The sequence below is a fragment of the Lampetra planeri genome, chromosome 18 (genome assembly GCF_965212315.1).
Source record: "Lampetra planeri chromosome 18, kcLamPlan1.2.h2, whole genome shotgun sequence".
NCBI lineage: Eukaryota > Metazoa > Chordata > Hyperoartia > Petromyzontiformes > Petromyzontidae > Lampetra > Lampetra planeri.
The window spans coordinates 796,156-814,185 of NC_136124.1; the positions used below are offsets into that span (position 1 = coordinate 796,156).

Below are 18,030 nucleotides of genomic sequence, written 5' to 3' on the forward strand. Positions count from 1 at the left end.
GAGGGGGTGGGTGGCCAACACCACGCCAGGGATGCAATGACATGCACACATATACACACATATAGAGACATATAGACACATACATACACACATATACACACATATAGACACACACAGACACATACAGACACATGTAAACACATGTACACACATATACACACATATACACCCATATACACACACATACACACACATGTAAACACATATAGACACATACAAACACATAGACACATATAGACATATACATCTATGCACAATTATACAATAATTAAGTGGGGGGGGGGAACTCAACGCATTCGTCAATAACACTGTGGTCTTAAAAGGAAAAGTATATCGGTGACGTTTCGGGCAATGACCCTTTTTCATAACACGTAAAAAATAAGTGGCATACGCAGTGTGTCTGTCACTGAACAACATCAGCAGATAAGCCACTTCGCTCAGGGAGCCTCGTCTCGTTTGGCGATTTCGACCTTACAAGGAAATGAGCGAATGGAAACACACAAACGGGCGCGTGTGTTGGCGCATGTGCTAACAACGAAGACAAAGATCCCCCGTGTAGCCTTTAACAGACTTGGGGGCAAGTGCCCTCTTGTTACCCACGTGCCGATGTCCATACCCTGCACTGGATACTCGGTAAAGGCTGAGTCGACCTAGGGAATGCCCCTTGGGATCGGTTCTGACATCACCCCCCACTGCTAGCCGTGGTCGGGAATCGGCCTCGGGAGTCTGCAGCGTGAATATCTCAGCGAGCCGCACGCAGCACAAAGCGGCGCCCCAAGGCGCACACGTCCATCGCCCTGGCCAGCGTCACACCAGCTACACGTGCATGGTTACACGGGGGGGGGGGGTCCTCTTGGAAGGCCGTAATGAACCCCACACGATCTCTCTGTGCATCAAGCAGCCTCGTGTCGGAGAGCAGGTGGATGGAGCGGTACTGGACCACCAACACCAGCGATGAGTGTCTGGGCATCCCCTGGGTTGACTCAGTCTCAACCGAGTACCTGGAGCGGTGTGCAAACATCGCCAATAGCCAAATCACCCACCAAGTAACTAAGATGAGTACAACTCGACAGCCCAAAGTTGCTGCTGGGTAGTACAATCACGTGGATGGTCGACCCCTGTGCGTAGACAGGTTTGCCATGGGGCTGCCTGAGGCTACACGTGGTTAGTTCCGCAGTATTTGTGAGACAAGCCTGGCGACTGCTCACGAGACCCAGGAGGTAACTCGTCAGGTTTGTCTCAACTCTACGCGAGTGAAGGGAGTGAAGGGTTCAAGTGGCGAGGTGCCCACACTTCACCCCACGGCCCAGCCACCGTGCCGCTGTGGCGTGCCACGTTTACTGATGGGCGGACAGAGGCTGGCCATTTGGCGTCCTCGGGTCTAACACCGTTTTGAGACGAGGCTCAAAAGAAAGCCGTCTCTGGTGCGGACCAATCAGTTTCAATTCTGACCACAAGTATTGTGGTTAATGCAGACATGATTCCTTGTGAAGGGTTTCAGTTTGGTGTTTTAACATCTTAACGCAACTGTTTTGTTGCCAGAAAAAAGGGGAAAACCTATCCTCTTATAGAAAGTGGCCAATCTATTTCACCAGAGGTTTTTGGGTTAGATCGCGTAAACATAAATGTTCAGTTGAACCTCTATTATGGAAATGATAGTTGTTGATTCTTGCTTTGAATCTTGATTTGAAGCTTTCGTGACTGCAGGAATCCATACTCTTTGGTTCTTTCGGTAAAGTCACGGAGGTATTAAATAAAATAAATCACGACGTTTCGGGCGCAACACAAGCGTCCGTCATGAGGGGGGAGAGCGCGGCCTGCTGATGAGGCAGACTGTGGATAGTTGTTGCTCTGCCATCTCATGAGCCAGACGGAAGACGGCGGAATCGCGCTTCCTCGTGGCGGCCCGCAGAGGGCGCCAACACCGCGGTGAGGGCGGCGATGCAACTCGGCCGCTCTGGACGTGAAACTGCAGTCCTCGACTTGTCGCCGATCTCGCCCAGAGCCGCCACCAGGGGGCTCTGGTGGGGGCTGGTGGGGGCTCTGGTGGGGGCTGGTGGGGGCTCTGGTGGGGGCTGGTGGGGGCTCTGGTGGGGGCTGGTGGGGGCTCTGGTGGGGGCTGGTGGGGGCTGGTGGGGGCTCTGGTGGGGGCTGGTGGGGGCTGGTGGGGGCTGGTGGGGGCTCTGGTGGGGGCTCTGGTGGGGGCTCTGGTGGGGGCTCTGGTGGGGGCTCTGGTGGGGGCTCTGGTGGGGGCTGGTGGGGGCTGGTGGGGGCTGGTGGGGGCTCTGGTGGGGGCTCTGGTGGGGGCTCTGGTGGGGGCTGGTGGGGGCTGGTGGGGGCTCTGGTGGGGGCTGGTTGGGGCTCTGGTGGGGGCTGGTGGGGGCTCTGGTGGGGGCTGGTGGGGGCTGGTGGGGGCTGGTGGGGGCTCTGGTGGGGGCTGGTGGGGGCTCTGGTGGGGGCTCTGGTGGGGGCTCTGGTGGGGGCTGGTGGGGGCTCTGGTGGGGGCTGGTGGGGGCTGGTGGGGCTCTGGTGGGGGCTGGTGGGGGCTGGTGGGGCTCTGGTGGGGGCTGGTGGGGGCTGGTGGGGGCTCTGGTGGAGGTCTGGTAGGGGCTGGTGGGGCTCTGGTGGGGGCTCTGGTGGGGGCTCTGGTGGGGGCTGGTGGGGGCTCTGGTGGGGGCTCTGGTGGGGGCTCTGGTGGGGGCTGGTGGGTGCTGGTGGGGGCTCTGGTGGGGGCTCTGGTGGGGGCTGGTGGGGCTCTGGTGGGGCTGGTGGGGGCTGGTGGGGGCTGGTGGGTGCTGGTGGGGGCTGGTGGGGGCTCTGGTGGGGGCTCTGGTGGGGGCTCTGGTGGGGGCTGGTGGGGGCTCTGGTGGGGGCTGGTGGGGGCTCTGGTGGGGGCTGGTGGGGGCTCTGGTGGGAGCTCTGGTGGGGGCTGGTGGGGGCTCTGGTGGGGGCTCTGGTGGGGGCTGGTGGGGGCTCTGGTGGGGGCTGGTGGGGGCTCCGTGTTGTCACTGAACACGCGTCAAGCTCCACAGTTTCAATCAGCGACTTCCTGCTCGCGCAGTAAGCGCACAATCATTCTGCACAGCATGGCAAACTGCTTTAGTGTAAATGTCATTTAAATAGAAGATAATTACACCGACCGCGAGTCACTATCGCGCCGTTATTAACTATTAAGCAAAGAGCAGCCGCATGGCTCATTGGGCTAGCACCGCCGTTGCATCAGAATAATGAGTTCTGCTATTTAGAATACCGAGGTTGAATATTAGCCCCAACCACAGTAGTGGAAGAAATCATTTCATGGCCTCTTTCTACCAACAAAGCATCAATTGGACCGGCAAGAAAATTGTACATCACAAAAATCATTCTGCTTAAAATAAAATATTCAATGAAATGCTCAGTCCTTCAAGGGGACAACTAAAATACAAACATAACACAACAAACGAACGAGTAACCTCCCCATGGCGATCACGGCATGGGTGAGGGGGGGGGCTTCATACAGCAGTGTATTGACAAAAGAGTGCAAATCCTAATGTTTTACTTCATGGAACTAACAGTAACATTCTATCAAAAGTGCAGGATACACTCAGAATGCCCAACACGTTCGATTAGCAGGGGGACAATAGCCACAATTCCAGATCCCTACAATTAAAATTATGCTGCGGTGTAACGGTTACTACACTGGCAATCTAGAGGTCACCAGTTCGATCTCCTGGCGTGGCATTTGCAGCAACCCGGCAGTATAATTGTGGTGGGGTAAAAGTGTGGCTACTTCTTCTTGGTTCTTTCGGTAAAGTCACGTAGAAGGGAAGTAATAAAATAATAAAAATAAAACATAATAAAATAATTCTCACGACGTTTCGGCCACAACGCAAGCAGGCGTCTTCAGGTGAAGAATGAAACACTGCCAAGCTTGAAGCGTATATATAAGCTGGGTTGGAGGTGGAAGAAGAGCGCCTTGACAAACGAATTTGCATATCAAGAGGTTTCAAAGTCATATTATGCCCATGCATTATGCAGGATTAGCAGCATCCTAAATGTCTGCACAGCATGGCCAGAGGAGGACAACATTACTCTGGAGAGGAGTGCTCCAGAGCTCCCTCTGGTCGAGGCCATCCCACCAGCAGTGCCGTGAGCAAGCAATTGCATGCCTGCGCCTTTACCTTGTTTGTTATTCCAAATATGTTTCCGAAATCCCATTTATTATCAACCCTAAAAATCACAAATTTCCATAATTATCTTGAACGTCATCAGATCAGTGTCATGGTTGGTCGTTTCGGTGCGGTATTTCATTAAAGGATAAGGAAGCACAGCGCGATATTAAAATACACTTCAACGCATTTGTCAAAAACAATGTGACCTTAAAAGGACAAAAATATATAAGGCGATATTCGAGTCAAAGGCCTTCCTCATAGCGCATAGATTTAACACATTTGTATCAAAATAACAAAAAAACGTGATTTTCCACGCAGAATATGCAAAGCAATTGATCGTGGGCAAACAGAGTAAAAAACGTGAATGCAACCTCAAATCCGTAGGAACCACAGATTCCCTTTTGACAAAAGTTATTACTTTACACAGAAGTCGTCTCTCCTTACATGATTCAAAATCACTACAAATTCTAAACTCCACGTACAGCATGGCTTTATATTATTTCGTGTGTACAGAAATGTCTACGCAAACATCTCTTTAAAAAAATCAACTGTGCGACAAATAATGCCCAATGAATGATCCGTCTTCCGTGATGAGACGAGCATGGGGGCAGTGTTCATCTCCAACTGGGGGAGTGTCTCGCCCAGTCGGAGTTTCCAAGTCGTTTCGTGTCCATACGGAAGAAAGCAAAGTGCTCATCTTGTCAGCCCAAGAGGAAAGGTGGTTTGTAGCAACCCTGACAACGTATCACCTTCCAAGAGTCTGACCCTACTTACTGAACAACCCAGCCGTATTACACTCGAAAGTTCCCATGTTAGAGACACGATATTAGGAACATTTTAAAACGACGCACAATGAACCTATCCTACCCCTTGTTTTCTAAATAGTTTTTTGTATTAAACCCCGAACAAAACTTTCGTGCATTCGTCATCTTGATTCCTTGCAGATTAACTGGATCAGTTTAGTTTGCCAAATCAATGACACCGCTTCATCAAACACGAAACAAATAAATAACTCCTTAGACTGGGCAGGTCTTTGATTCTACATAACAACGCTGTTGATGCACAAACAGAACAAACATCTCTCTTACCAAATCACCCGCAATGCGCCCGATCTCATCAGATCTCGTAATCCCAGCAGTGTTGAACCCTGTGCAGTGCTCGCCCGTCTCGCAGGGCCACGTGCTGCGCGTGGTGGGGCAGCAGCCCTGCACCAGAACCCCACCGTTGTGGTTGTATGTCCATGCCCCCCCCCACCTTCACACCAACCCGCACTGACCAGCGGAGCGAAATGCGATCAAACAAGCCACACGACGTGGTGGAGCTCCTCATCCAGCAGTGGATGGACGATAAATGGCTGCACGCGCGCGTACTTCGCAGCAGAGACCTGTACGCTCGTGCTCACAGAGCCGCTGTATTCATGAGTAACTGTATCACGAGTAACTGTGCTGTCAACAGCACTCAGCTTTTCCCACCTCCACCCCCCAACCTGTCATGTGTGTGTGTGTGAAACCGCAGTGCCTGCACACACGCGTGGGTCCGACGACGGCTTCTCGCCGGCGGCACTTCGCCTCGCTCGCCTGCCCCCCCCAAGGCTTCCACACTCTCCTGGAGGCTGTTGAAGGAGTTGCCTGGGGGAACCCCATCACGGATTTGCCTCCAGTGGGCATTGGGGGTTTATTTTTCTCAAACACAGAGCCCAGGACAGAGTGCGAGCGATACAAATACAACAAGGAAAGTGTGACACAGATATTCTGTGGATACAAGCCCGTGGCCCGGTGCTCACGAGGCAGTGAGGAGGGAGAAAGGTTGGCTCAGTGCACGGTGGGCATTGATTTTTAAGATCAATCATTCGGGCATTTCGGCACCCCAACCCCTCCCCTTTCAAAACACACGGCACAGCCAGGTTCAAAATATACAACGTTGGTCATAATCATTATCCTTCACATTGTGTCTATACGGGTGGCAATTCCCATATATGTACCCTCTATGTGGACCTGAGTAGTTTATTCAAAAATACTTTTGGGGGAAGAAGTTGCCTGAGAGGTAAACTTCAAGTGAGGCCTTCTGAAAAGAAACCGCGCAGCAATCCTTGGCACACCGCCGTGGACAGCTCGCGCTCTCCGCCAGTACCACCGAGTGGCTGGGCAGGGCCATCTGGCCACTCAGATCGGCGAGGACACAGCGTGGTGAACGGAGCGGCGGCGAAGTGGGTCGTGCACTGTGTTGTGAACTTAGCGACCTGAGTTTGACTCCCAGCCACAGTTTACATCCCAAGAGTCGGCCATTGTGTAACCGGCGTCATGGTCCAAATTAGAAAAATTACCCACAAATTATTAAATTGGAATTATATGAAGCAATCATCGCAGCCTATTGCAGAAAAAAAACCTGCCACGACCTTCCTGGAATTGAGTCGTGAGACGCAGTGAGGTTTTCCTGGGGGAAGAAGCATCATTAAAACAATGCTCATCAGCATATGATGTGCGAGAGATGGGACCAACCCAAACACAACCAATGTGTTTATGAGATATGTGCCCATGGCCCCATCTTGCATAACACATGTGGTCTCCAGGGTGTCAGACACCGCGCACGGTCTGTGTAGCAGGTAAAGGCTGTTCCCCGTAGCACACCAGGAGAGAGCGTGCCTCTTTGCACTGTTGCACATACCCCTAATTTCAGTCTTACCCAGCAGCAGGTGAGGGAGATAACCCTCTCAACTCCCTGGGAATTGCAGGGAGACAAATCCATTCTGACAAGCAGGTGAGGACCGCGAGCAACATGTTACACATTAGCATTGACCGCGTTCGCACATCAATAAATGTCATCCTGGTTCATGGCTATGTGCCCGGACACGCCTCTGTTCAAAGCACTGATGTTACATGCTTGGAAAAAGTTCTGAGCACTTTGAGAACACCAAAGTAATGCCACACGTGTTTTAGATGTGCTGTATGTACGATACATACAGTATATCCCCAGTCAGAACTGTTTGTAAAGCACTCAACTCGAAGGCAGTATTCCTCTGGGGTGAACGAAATTAGTAAGACTTTGTAAACAGCAAGTCCAGATTGGTTGTTATATCGACAAACTGGTTCCCATCATGGAAATGTGAAATGTCCACCACTGGTTCAGATTGAAAATGGAGATGCTCACTGCCCATTTCAAATAATCCCCAAGTCTCGCAGAGCATGGGAAGCCCTCATCCAGCAGTGGATTAACAAATGTGCTGCACACGACAGAATTACACATTAATTACACATTTGGATGATGATGATGATGATGCTGCTTGTGTCCAGAACTTTTTCTGCCCAACTATGGCAGACGAACGCTTAACATTTCACGAAGTTTAGTTGTGTTTTTTGTTTTCATTTTCGTCAAGTGAGGCAGGCGTCAGTGCACCACCAGGATCTTAGAGCAAGTGGACTTGACGTTTTTGAAGCTGTCAAACCAGTTAAACTAAAAAGTGCGTAGAGGGCAAAACTAAATACGTCCTGCCATCCGCGCTTTACATTAACATCGTGAAAAATATAATCATTTAGCAAACATGTTTTTTCATTTTAAAATATGCTACAACGTACATGAATATCAAAGTAAAAATGTCCTCATGGAGCTCATAACCAGTGGCAGCCTAAACCAGCGGTGAAAATGTCGCATTGCTGTAATGTCTCATTCTGGCAACTGCGTGGTACCCATTTTCTCAACCCTGGAATGATGATTAACTAAACCACACTTCGACTAAAATTATAAATCACGGGTGCCCATTCGAGTATCATCCTGCATAGACGATAAAATAAAATATCGTTTAAGAAATCAAACCTCTCAAATTAAGTTGCCACGATCCCAATTTATCTCCATAAGAGGACACGATCAAATATCGCTTCAAAAACCAAGCATCTCAGATTCAATTGCCACGATCCCAATTCACCTCCATCTCCGCAACACCACCACCGCCGCTGCTGCACACCAAGTGGAATATCTGACCGGATATATTCCAAGCGCCAGAGCTCGCATCATTACAGTTGTCATGAACAGGGATACGCGAAAGCAACACAGAGCCACATCGGCAGTACAGAGCCACATCGCAGTACAAAGCCACATCGCAGTACAAAGCCACATCGCAGTACAGAGCCACATCGCAGTACAAAGCCACATCGGCAGTACAGAGCCACATCGCAGTACAGAGCCACATCGCAGCACAGAGCCACTTCGCAGTACAGAGCCACATCGGCAGTACAGAGCCACATCGGCAGCTCGGCAGCTCGGCCAGCGCTGCGGTTTTGTTTCGCTTCCCGTGCGCCGCGCGAGAGACTCGGCGCACGCGCCTCGCTCCTGCGGGTGGGTTTACATTCGCACGCCTCATTGCCCCGGCGAGCTTCGCAAGGGATTCGTAACGTCGCCGCGTGAGGCCTTTGGGCAAATGGGCTTCACACACAAAAGAAAGAGAAAGGGGATCGAGCAGGGCAGGGCCTCTTAACACTTTCAGGCATGGCAGCATTCACTCGGCGTTGCGTTTGTCTGAGCGACGGCGAAAGTCAGTCCGCGCGCGGACTCCCTCTGGGTGTCGCGCAACCTGTCGGATGCCGTCACTGGGCGCGTTGGCTTCTGACGAGAGATGAAATCACGCGGCACACGCACTGCACCTGCGAGAATTGCACGATAACGTGCAACTCGAACGCGTTACAGGAGTAAAGGCACTATCTTGCTTTGAGTGAAAGCGTTAAAAAAAGGCATAAAATGTTACTAATGTGAATAATGGTGCATTTTCTCCAACAAGCTTTAGAGACCGCCGACCATCTGCCTCCGATCGGCACAGCGGAATGTAACAATTTTAAAGAGAATCATATTTATTCGTATCCTTTTTTTTCATCTCCTTCTTGAAACAGGACTAGTGCTCACATTTCTGTAAGCGGTATTTTGAACACTGCCAAAAAGAAAGCGAAGATTGTATTCACATTCGTAGTTGCGTGATACGAGCGTCAATGAGAAGATGACCGATGTGAGAAATTCCCCAGGAATCAAACTGCACGCAATGGACCGGTCTCTGGCCTCCAGTCAGGTATTTGTACTTAAGTGGTTGCGATCACATTGTCTATGAATAATTTACAAAGTGACGGTAAGCTGCAGCTAAATAACCCGCAACATTCGCCGAGCAATAGACTTTCCATCCAGTCGCTCGACTCCGTGTTCATTTATAGTTTTGCATATTGCATGCAACATTTTACATTCACAATTGGATTTTGTAAATTGACAATTGTTGGGGAGACGAACACGCGATCGCGTTTAAGAAATTACAATTTTGTTCATGTCATCATTGCTCATCTCTTGTAAGTGTAAACCCATCGACTCAGACGACGCTAAACGCTGACATCTCCACTCGACAACAGTGACATCTGTCAGTTTGACACGTACTGTAGTAGTAGGCTCTCACGACCAATGGCATCCATAAGAGAGGTCTTTTGGCTTAGATCGCGTAAATATATAAATGTGTCGTTAAAACCCGCCACCACCCGCCTGATGAAGCTAGTTGTATTACTGGCGAAACGTCGTACTCGGATTGTAAATGTTGTGGCTTGGCTCTCCAACACACCGGTGTGCTGTACTAGTATACTACACTATACACGACACTATACACTACTACACTATACACTACTACACTATACACTACTACACACTACACACTTGTGCTGTACTAGTGACGAATTGGCACGTTCTGTTGACGTGACAACCCTTACTAGTTGGCTGTGTCGGGTGGTGGCGGGTTTAACGACACATTTATATATTTACGCGATCTAAGCCAACATACCTCTATTTATCAGTGATATCTGTGTCACCACAGATGACTCGAGGTCCTAATCAAGCATCGTTCATTCAAACATTAAGTGAATACAACATTGTCGTCACTACTTAGCAACAGTAAATATCCCTGGGTTTTATTTTAGTGTATAATATTTTGTTTAATTTTGTTTTGTAATCCGAGGCAATAAATAATTAAGCAGAACATATGTAATATCACGGAAATGAGTCCTGGAAGAAAATGTTTTTGGTTAAAATAGAATTAAACTTGACGTGAATTACAATTTCCAAACGTTTCCAACTACCAATGTCTTTAATGACTATCTTCCCGAATAATTTTTGTATTTTGAATGGATGAATCTTGCAATAACGTATTACTTTCATGTTTGTATTACCTTAGCAATTATGCAAAAAAACAATGCCTTTTTATTCATGCAGGAATGTATGAACTTTCAGAAGGTTTTCTGCATTGGACGGTTTGTCCATTTCCATGATTGTTTACTCTGGCGAAGGTTTCCGTGGTCGTGCTGTGAAGGTGACCGATGTGTGTTCTAGTCGTGCCACATGTTGTTCGGCATATCCGATATTTCGTTACCCACGCTGGGAGCTTACTCAATTGAGTTCCCAAAGAAGCAGCCAGCACATGGAGCAAAATGTCAGGCATGATGCCGAACAAGACAGAACAACCTGATAATGCATCAGAAATCCATTACTGACAGATTGGCCACACGTAGGAGAAAACCGATTAACTCTACCTGGAGAATACCAACGAGTATGTATGTGGACATCAAAGGCTTCCACGTAGATAGATTCAAGGATCCATTGCTATACTGCTATCTCCTGGATACCACAAAGCCCAAGTCTACAATACTTCTTATTACTATATGAACCAGCCTCAACACTTGCTTAGCTTCTGAGATCTGCTGACACCGCTCGATACATTTGAGGTTATGTGGCTATGGGCAGACTTGATCAAATCATGTGTTCATCTCCGAGTCCAAGTCTCTTTCCCCTTTGTGTATGCCTGCTCCAATTTAAACATTCACCTGATCCAAATGTAACGCAGACACTCTCTTCACGATCGTCTTGTATTGTTATTGTGTTACTATCAAATAAGCTTATCTTGGAACAAGTTGTCAGCAGTAATGGAAATAGCCACCATGGCTAATGAAGATAACAATGCGACTTCTCTAAGTTGCATATACACGCAAAGCAGAAGGATATAAAGGCCTTTCCTGTAATCGTTGAAATTGGTTAACTCGCTGCACTGCTGTACAAACATTTGTATTATCTGTAAAGGTCTAAAATCAACTGATGATACAACACTATCCTACAATCAAACACTCATGCTTATTCGAATATGGCCAAAGTTGCCCATTAACTATTTTAGGACTTTTTTGATCAGAAGCTTGCACAGACACACAATAACTCGAGAATGATAAAACATACCAATGTGCCTGCAGAAACGTATACTCAATTTATATTACCAGTTATGACGTATGGATCAGAAACATAAACAAATAACATGGGAACAAGTGCACGAATACACGTGGAGTTATCCTGAGAAACAGATAGGGGAACACGTGGGTTATTGAACAAATGCAGGTTTCAAGATATAATGTTGACAACTCTCTCAAAAAGCGTGTGGGCTTGGGCAGGACGCGTCGCTATGAGGACGATGGCCAGTGGCCGAGACTAGCGATGGAGGGGCAGGTGAAGGAGAGAACACCCCCAAGAGAGACGTCAATTGTGGAGATGGAGCGACGGACATTAGTCCGTGTGCAGGTGCCAGGTGGAGCGTTTCCTCGCAGGGCCATGGGTGATGGTGACGGCTTGGGGAGGCCTCCATCCACCAGTGGGTCATCATCCACAGCATTCACGTTCGTGGAACAACGTTACGTTAAAAAAAGCTCCCTGAGCATTTTGTCAGGTAACAATAAAATGTCTTCGTCCATCAGCCTTAGGGTTCTGCAGACCAACATCATCCTGCAAGAAGATGGACTGGAAAAGTCTTTTAGTTTTATGTTGAGACAAACGGGGGTCTGTTTATTATTTGGCGGCTCATGATGTTCCACGACGCACGTTGTGTTGTTGCAATGCAGTAAATTGTTTTTCGTTGACGTTGAGTAGGGCCTGCCGTGTTCTAGATGGGGGTGCTTGTGCCAATAACATCTGGCAACAAAACTCGACTCTGCTGATGAGATCCTGAAGTTGAAATCGGTCCAGTGGTTGTGCTTGTTTGAACACGTGGCGTTGGATCTGGCTGATGGACTAAGAAGCATCTCACTTTTCTGTGGAGATACAAATTGGGGACTTTTATTTTGTGATGCAATAATAGCTTTATTTAAAACAATTTATACCAGGGTGTGTCCTGTCACATGGAGGAAAAAGCATTCTCCACATAGATATTGTCTAGTTCACTCCTCGGCCAGCAGCAGCTCTGTGCCAAGACAGGCGAACTTAAATTCAACGAGATGAACACCACGAGTAGTGGGCCCCGTGACCACCACCACCACTACCACCACCACCACCACACATGGCCACGAAAAATCGCTTCTTTACAACTTCTATCCACTCTCCTGTGTCCACTCACCTTTGCCTTTCCGCCCCTTCCCCACTCGTTGGGTTTTCCCCCATCGCTTCCCTCATTGCTCCGTTGTTCCCCGTGTTGTCCCCCGTGTTGCTCCCCGTGTTGTTCCCCATATCGTTCCCCGTGTTGTTCCCGTGTTGTTCCCGTGTTGTTCCCCGTGATGTTCCTCGTGTTGTTCCCCGTGTTGTTCCCCGTGATGTTCCCCGTGTTGTTCCCCGTGTCGTTCCCCGTGCTGTTCCCGTTTTGGTCCCGTGTTGTTCCCGTGTTATTCTCGTGTTGTTCCCCGTGATGTTCCCCGTGTTGCTCCCCATGTTGTTCCCGCGTTGAAACAGAGCCACGAGACGCGGTCGCGTCCATGTGCGAATGCCATGCAAGTCACATTAACGCCGATCATCATCATCATCATCCAAGTTTCATGGATTATTAGGACTTTCAAACTTCCTCTTTGATAACGCACTTCAATCTTATCGAACATATTTTCCACGCTTTAAGTAAACGATTCAAATAATTGATTGATGTCCAAGCTACGCATGATTCGGGATTGCAATTTTACTTTGAGAATCGATTGTTATTATTTTTTGTCTCGTCTCATTTTGCAAATAATTTAAATCCCGCACACACTACGCTACGCACGTACATCTTTATCTGGATGACCGCATTTCCTCCCCCCCGCCCCAGTTTTTTAAATCAAAACTTAGGGGTGCATGTGTTAACAGATTTGTGTAACTTTGACACCGAGACTAATCTCACTATAATCCGGAGAACGCGGTATCATGACTCGAAGAACCGATTGCAATCGCCGCCGCACTGCATCGTCACAAGCCTGACACCGACCAAACACCGATCGCTTGGCTAAGCAAAAACTAAAAAACATCCCCCGTCGTCCCCCAGTTTTCCATCGTAGGTTCTCCCCGGACTGTGCGCGCGTGCCACGCCGCCGGCGGCGCACAGAGGAGCCAGGGCCGCTACACGTCGCCCATCCGCGTGCAGCCGCGGGCTCCGCCGCCGCCGCCGCCCACGCTGCACGCACGCGAGTGGATCGAGTGCCCGGGGAGCTCCGTCCACGGCGAGAAGAGCGCGTGGGGCGACACCGCGTGCCTCTGGCTGGCCATCGTCGCCACCGTGGGGAACATCCTGGTGGTGGCCGTCGTGTACGCCTGCAGCTTCTACGAAGTCTAGAGGCGCTCTCGGAGACCACGCGGGCAGCTGCTTTCTCCGCAACCGAGCGAGCAGTTTGAGCGACAACAACTGAACGAGACGGCGTGTGCAGGATACTTGGAAGCAATCGTGGTTTCTCAAATGTTGCGGAGTGATAAAATACATCGCCACATGTCGCAGAGCGCATTGCGCAATAGTCGAGTGTGTCAATTGCAGTTGCGCAACTGGCTGTGGCTGGTCACCGAGACGTCTGCAAATAAGAAATTCAAGTTGCATTCAACCGATCGCTCAGGCGTGGTCCCGGCTTTCAAACGGGCACCGGCACTTGTTCCGCAGTGGCCGCATTCCTACTGGACATCTGTGAGAAAGAGCTTCACAGCTCATCAGATTATTCCAGTCTGAATGAATATTCTGATTCAGCCGCGACACCCTGCGACAGCGTGGTTTGATGTAATACGATCTGCATGCAACGTTAGTCCTTCTATCATGTGCATAGGCTTTCACGATCAATATTAAGATTCATAATTAGTCTTTATTGGGCTATATCGTGTGGGTATGTCAATTAGAGATTTGCACCCTACCCCATCCGAGACGGCTAATCATATCAAGTGATCACCTGGACAAATTTGACAACTTTGTCCGGCGTTTCGCTGTTGATTACAACCAGCATTATCAGGAACTGAATTCAGCTCAGTTTAACACGTAGCCTTTCGCGACCAGTATTATTCACAATAAAGTGTTTTGGGTTAGATCGCGTTACTTATAAATGTGTCGCAACCCTTCACCACCCGACACGGCCAATCAGCAAAACAGTGTCACGTTGACAAAAGACAAATAGTTCACTACTTTAGCCCACCGGTGTGTTGAAGAGTGGATTCACAACATTTACAATTTGAGTTGTACGACGTTTCGCTGGTAATTACATCCAGCATCTTTGGGCGATTTGCCAGAATAATGAAGCCATCCACCTGCTCCCGGTCTTATTTTTTTACTGATTGGCCGTGTCGGGTGGTGGAGGGTTGCAACACATTTATAAATAACGCGATCTCACCCAAAAACCTTCATGAATTCAGCTCCCAGCACATGAAGCGAAATATCAGACATCGCACTGAATCGCATCCAGTAAAACTAAAAACACATTAGCTTCTACCCATCTGTACGCACCGTGTTAGACGGCACTCTGCCGAAGGCAAGAACATCTCACTTCACGGGGCGGCTGAGGGTTCCTCCTCATGCGATGAGGCGCGATTAGTAGAACATTGTCTCCCCGGCGTGCCTCTCGCACTTCGGGGATTACTTTATCGCCACGGCTCCGATCCGAGGAGCGTGAACACATGTTCCCAAGCTGTGAGTATGAGCAAAGACATTACGGGTCTCCCCGTAGCGATCTAACGCCCTGCCTTGGCATGGAACACGAGCACAAGTTTGCCCGTTAAGGCTAGCAGGACAAAGTGGTTTGTTCTTTACGGTAAACGGCAAACACTGGGGTGCACACGCAGTGCACGGCGATGCCTTGGCGCAATGGCTCGCACCCTCGCTCGAGACACTTTGCGATCCACGCGTCGCCCATTGGATCTCAGGGCGCGGCAGTCCACACAAGGGCGGCCGCTTCTTGAAGGCCCCCTGCGTCTGTCCACACAGCGGTGCAGACGGGGAGACCGCGGCCGATAGGTTGCGTGTGCTGGGCTAAAGCGTGGGTCCTCTCGCCTCTCCCAAGCCGTCTGTCCAGGGGCTCATGAGAGCTCCGTCTAGTGGAGACTCCACTGCTAGCAGTGGTGTGAGCAAGCCATTTCTGGGCTGTAGCCTTTTTCTTTACATTTCGGTACATGATGAGCAAAGACACATTTTGAGTTTGAAAATTAAACATATATTAGTCTATCAGCCTACTGGCCTTCTAGTGTTATGAAGCAACAATTATGCCGCACTGACAGTGAAGAGGTGGCGTGACCAACAAGTCACCATTTTCGTTCTCTGTGAATGTATTTTGTTTTCGTCAGAAACGAGCACCACGACTGTTCCTACCCTACGCCCAAGCACGGAGCTCTCTCCCATCACGCACAACGCAATTCCCCTTGGTTGTATTTCCTCTTCTGCATTAGACTTACAAAAGTGTTATCTTGTTGGCTTTGTTAATTTCGTAAACAATTCTGTCATGTATTGTAGTAAGCTGATATATTTCAAGGCTTTTTAAATATTTCTAATGATACGATTACAGACTGTACTGTTCCTCATTCCCAAGGACCACAAACGACATGTATCTTGTCCCACCTGATGACGATTGCTTGTGTTGCGATCGAAACGTCGTGATCTATTATATATTTGTTCTACCTACGTGACTTTACCGAAAGAACCAAAGAGTGTGGATTCCTGCAGTCACGAAAGCTTAAAATCAAGATTGTATGTTACCTTCCCAGACAGCCTACAATACAACAGAATTAGTTTACAATGCCCGTTTAATTGTCGCGTAACGTGCTTCCATCATATTCTCACGCTCCCCGTTATTCACTTCATTCCTCCTGAGCCTTGATATGGCGATAGCTCGAAAGTGATTTTGAATCGTGACAAGAGGACACACGGACTTGTGATGATGGCATCGCTTTGCAACAGAAGGTGCGCTTGGGGAATTTTCTGCACAAATTACCAAGTGATTGAGGGTATTAACCACTGGATCTCTTTGCATTGGTTAAAAGGCATCGTAGCCTAGGACAAAAATCGCACGTTTCTCTTACAGCCTCAGAAACTAAGCAGCTTTGAGCCTGCAAGGTGCTTGGCTGGGCAGCCGCCATGCATAGCAGGTGATATCGGCTGTGGGAATGTGGTGGGCAGCAGGAGACAAAGCGGCAGACCCATGATTCTGTTACTTCGATGTTGCCATGTGAATGCTCGCATCACCGTCACCGGTCCGGACTGAACGTGTGGCGAAGTGCGGAACAAGACAGCGCGCAAGCCTCGCGGCGCGGCAAAGGCCCTGGTCCTGTTGGGTTGTCGCAATGTCATTGGTCGCCACAAGCAATACTCGGGTGCATATGCCACTGTGGCCCAACGTTTCATGTCAACTGGGACAATATTTATTCTCACGGTGTGGCTATTACCGTGATATAAGTTTCCAACTTTGTAATCGTGTTTTGCATGTTAAACAATTTTTCTGTTTTTTTCGTTGTAATTCCCGTTCAAATAAAGATCACGGAAGGAGTACTCCAACCCGCAGTTTACGCAACATAAGCCCGCCATAAATAGTTTAAACGTTACAACCGATAATGCTTGCACTGTAATGTAATGCTGTCAGTTACAGAATAAATAATGAAACAATCACTTTTCCAAGACACATGATGATATATTTATTTAATATGAATTTAAAAATGTTCATGTAATTATAAAATGTAACCTGTACTGTACTTAAGTAGCTAATTGCAAAAAAATATTTGCGAAAAAAAATCAGTAAACGTTTAACTTACCAAAAGATGTCCCATTGCGACTTACAGCATTTCTCCAGATGGTTAGGAACTTTCCGTTTAATTAAATATGTACGGCATATATTATTCATGGTGACTGGAAAACTCTAAATAAAGCTCTTAACATTACATATGGAAGTACAGTCATGATTGTTTATGCTGTGTGCCTCATGTGTGGATGTGTCAGTGGTGGTGGCCTGTTCCAGGAGGCGTCCTGTTTCATAGCCAGCAATTCTTAGCGCGTCCCCTGCTTTGCCATCTCAACCAGCCCATGGTTGACGGTAGGCCTCGGCAAGGTAAGGTAAAAGTTAAACGGTAAAAAAAACAAGAGCAACTTTACCCTACCTTTTACCTTACCACAATACAATCGCGCTACCCTACCTTTTACCCTTTAGCAGGTAAGGTCAAAGGTAAAAGGTAAAAAAAGAACGAACCTACCTTAACCTTACCTTTTACCCTTATCCCATACAAATTTCGTGATTACAGGGTAATTACTGGGGTAAAAAACATGGAATTTTTGTTTTACTATAAATGCTAGTTAGAGCGCTTTATTCATTTTTGATTTAAAGCTTTCGTGACTGCAGGCATTCATCTTCTTGGTTCTTTCGGTAAAGTCATGTAGAATGGAGATAATAAAATAATAAAAATAAAACATAATAAAATAATTCTCATGACGTTTTGGCCACAACGCAAGCAGCCGTCCTCAGGTGAAGAAGACCAGGTCTGTCGGGGAGACAGCGTCTGAATGAAACAGGGGGGAAAGGGCGCCTTGACAAAAGAATTTGCATATCAAGAGGAATTTTGCATATTTATGGGAAATGCAGCTATGTGATTAGTACTACTTATGCCCGTGCATTATGCAGGATTAGCAGCATCAAAGGGAGGGGATATG

At 48.3% G+C, this 18,030-nt stretch overlaps 1 protein-coding gene across 1 annotated transcript in view; it reads right to left on the bottom strand.

The window, feature by feature from the left end:
- The window catches only part of LOC144723442 (uncharacterized), a 69,742-nt gene that overhangs the window by 17,517 nt on the left and 34,195 nt on the right, over window positions 1-18,030 (bottom strand). The gene's annotated exons all lie outside the window — the stretch shown is intronic.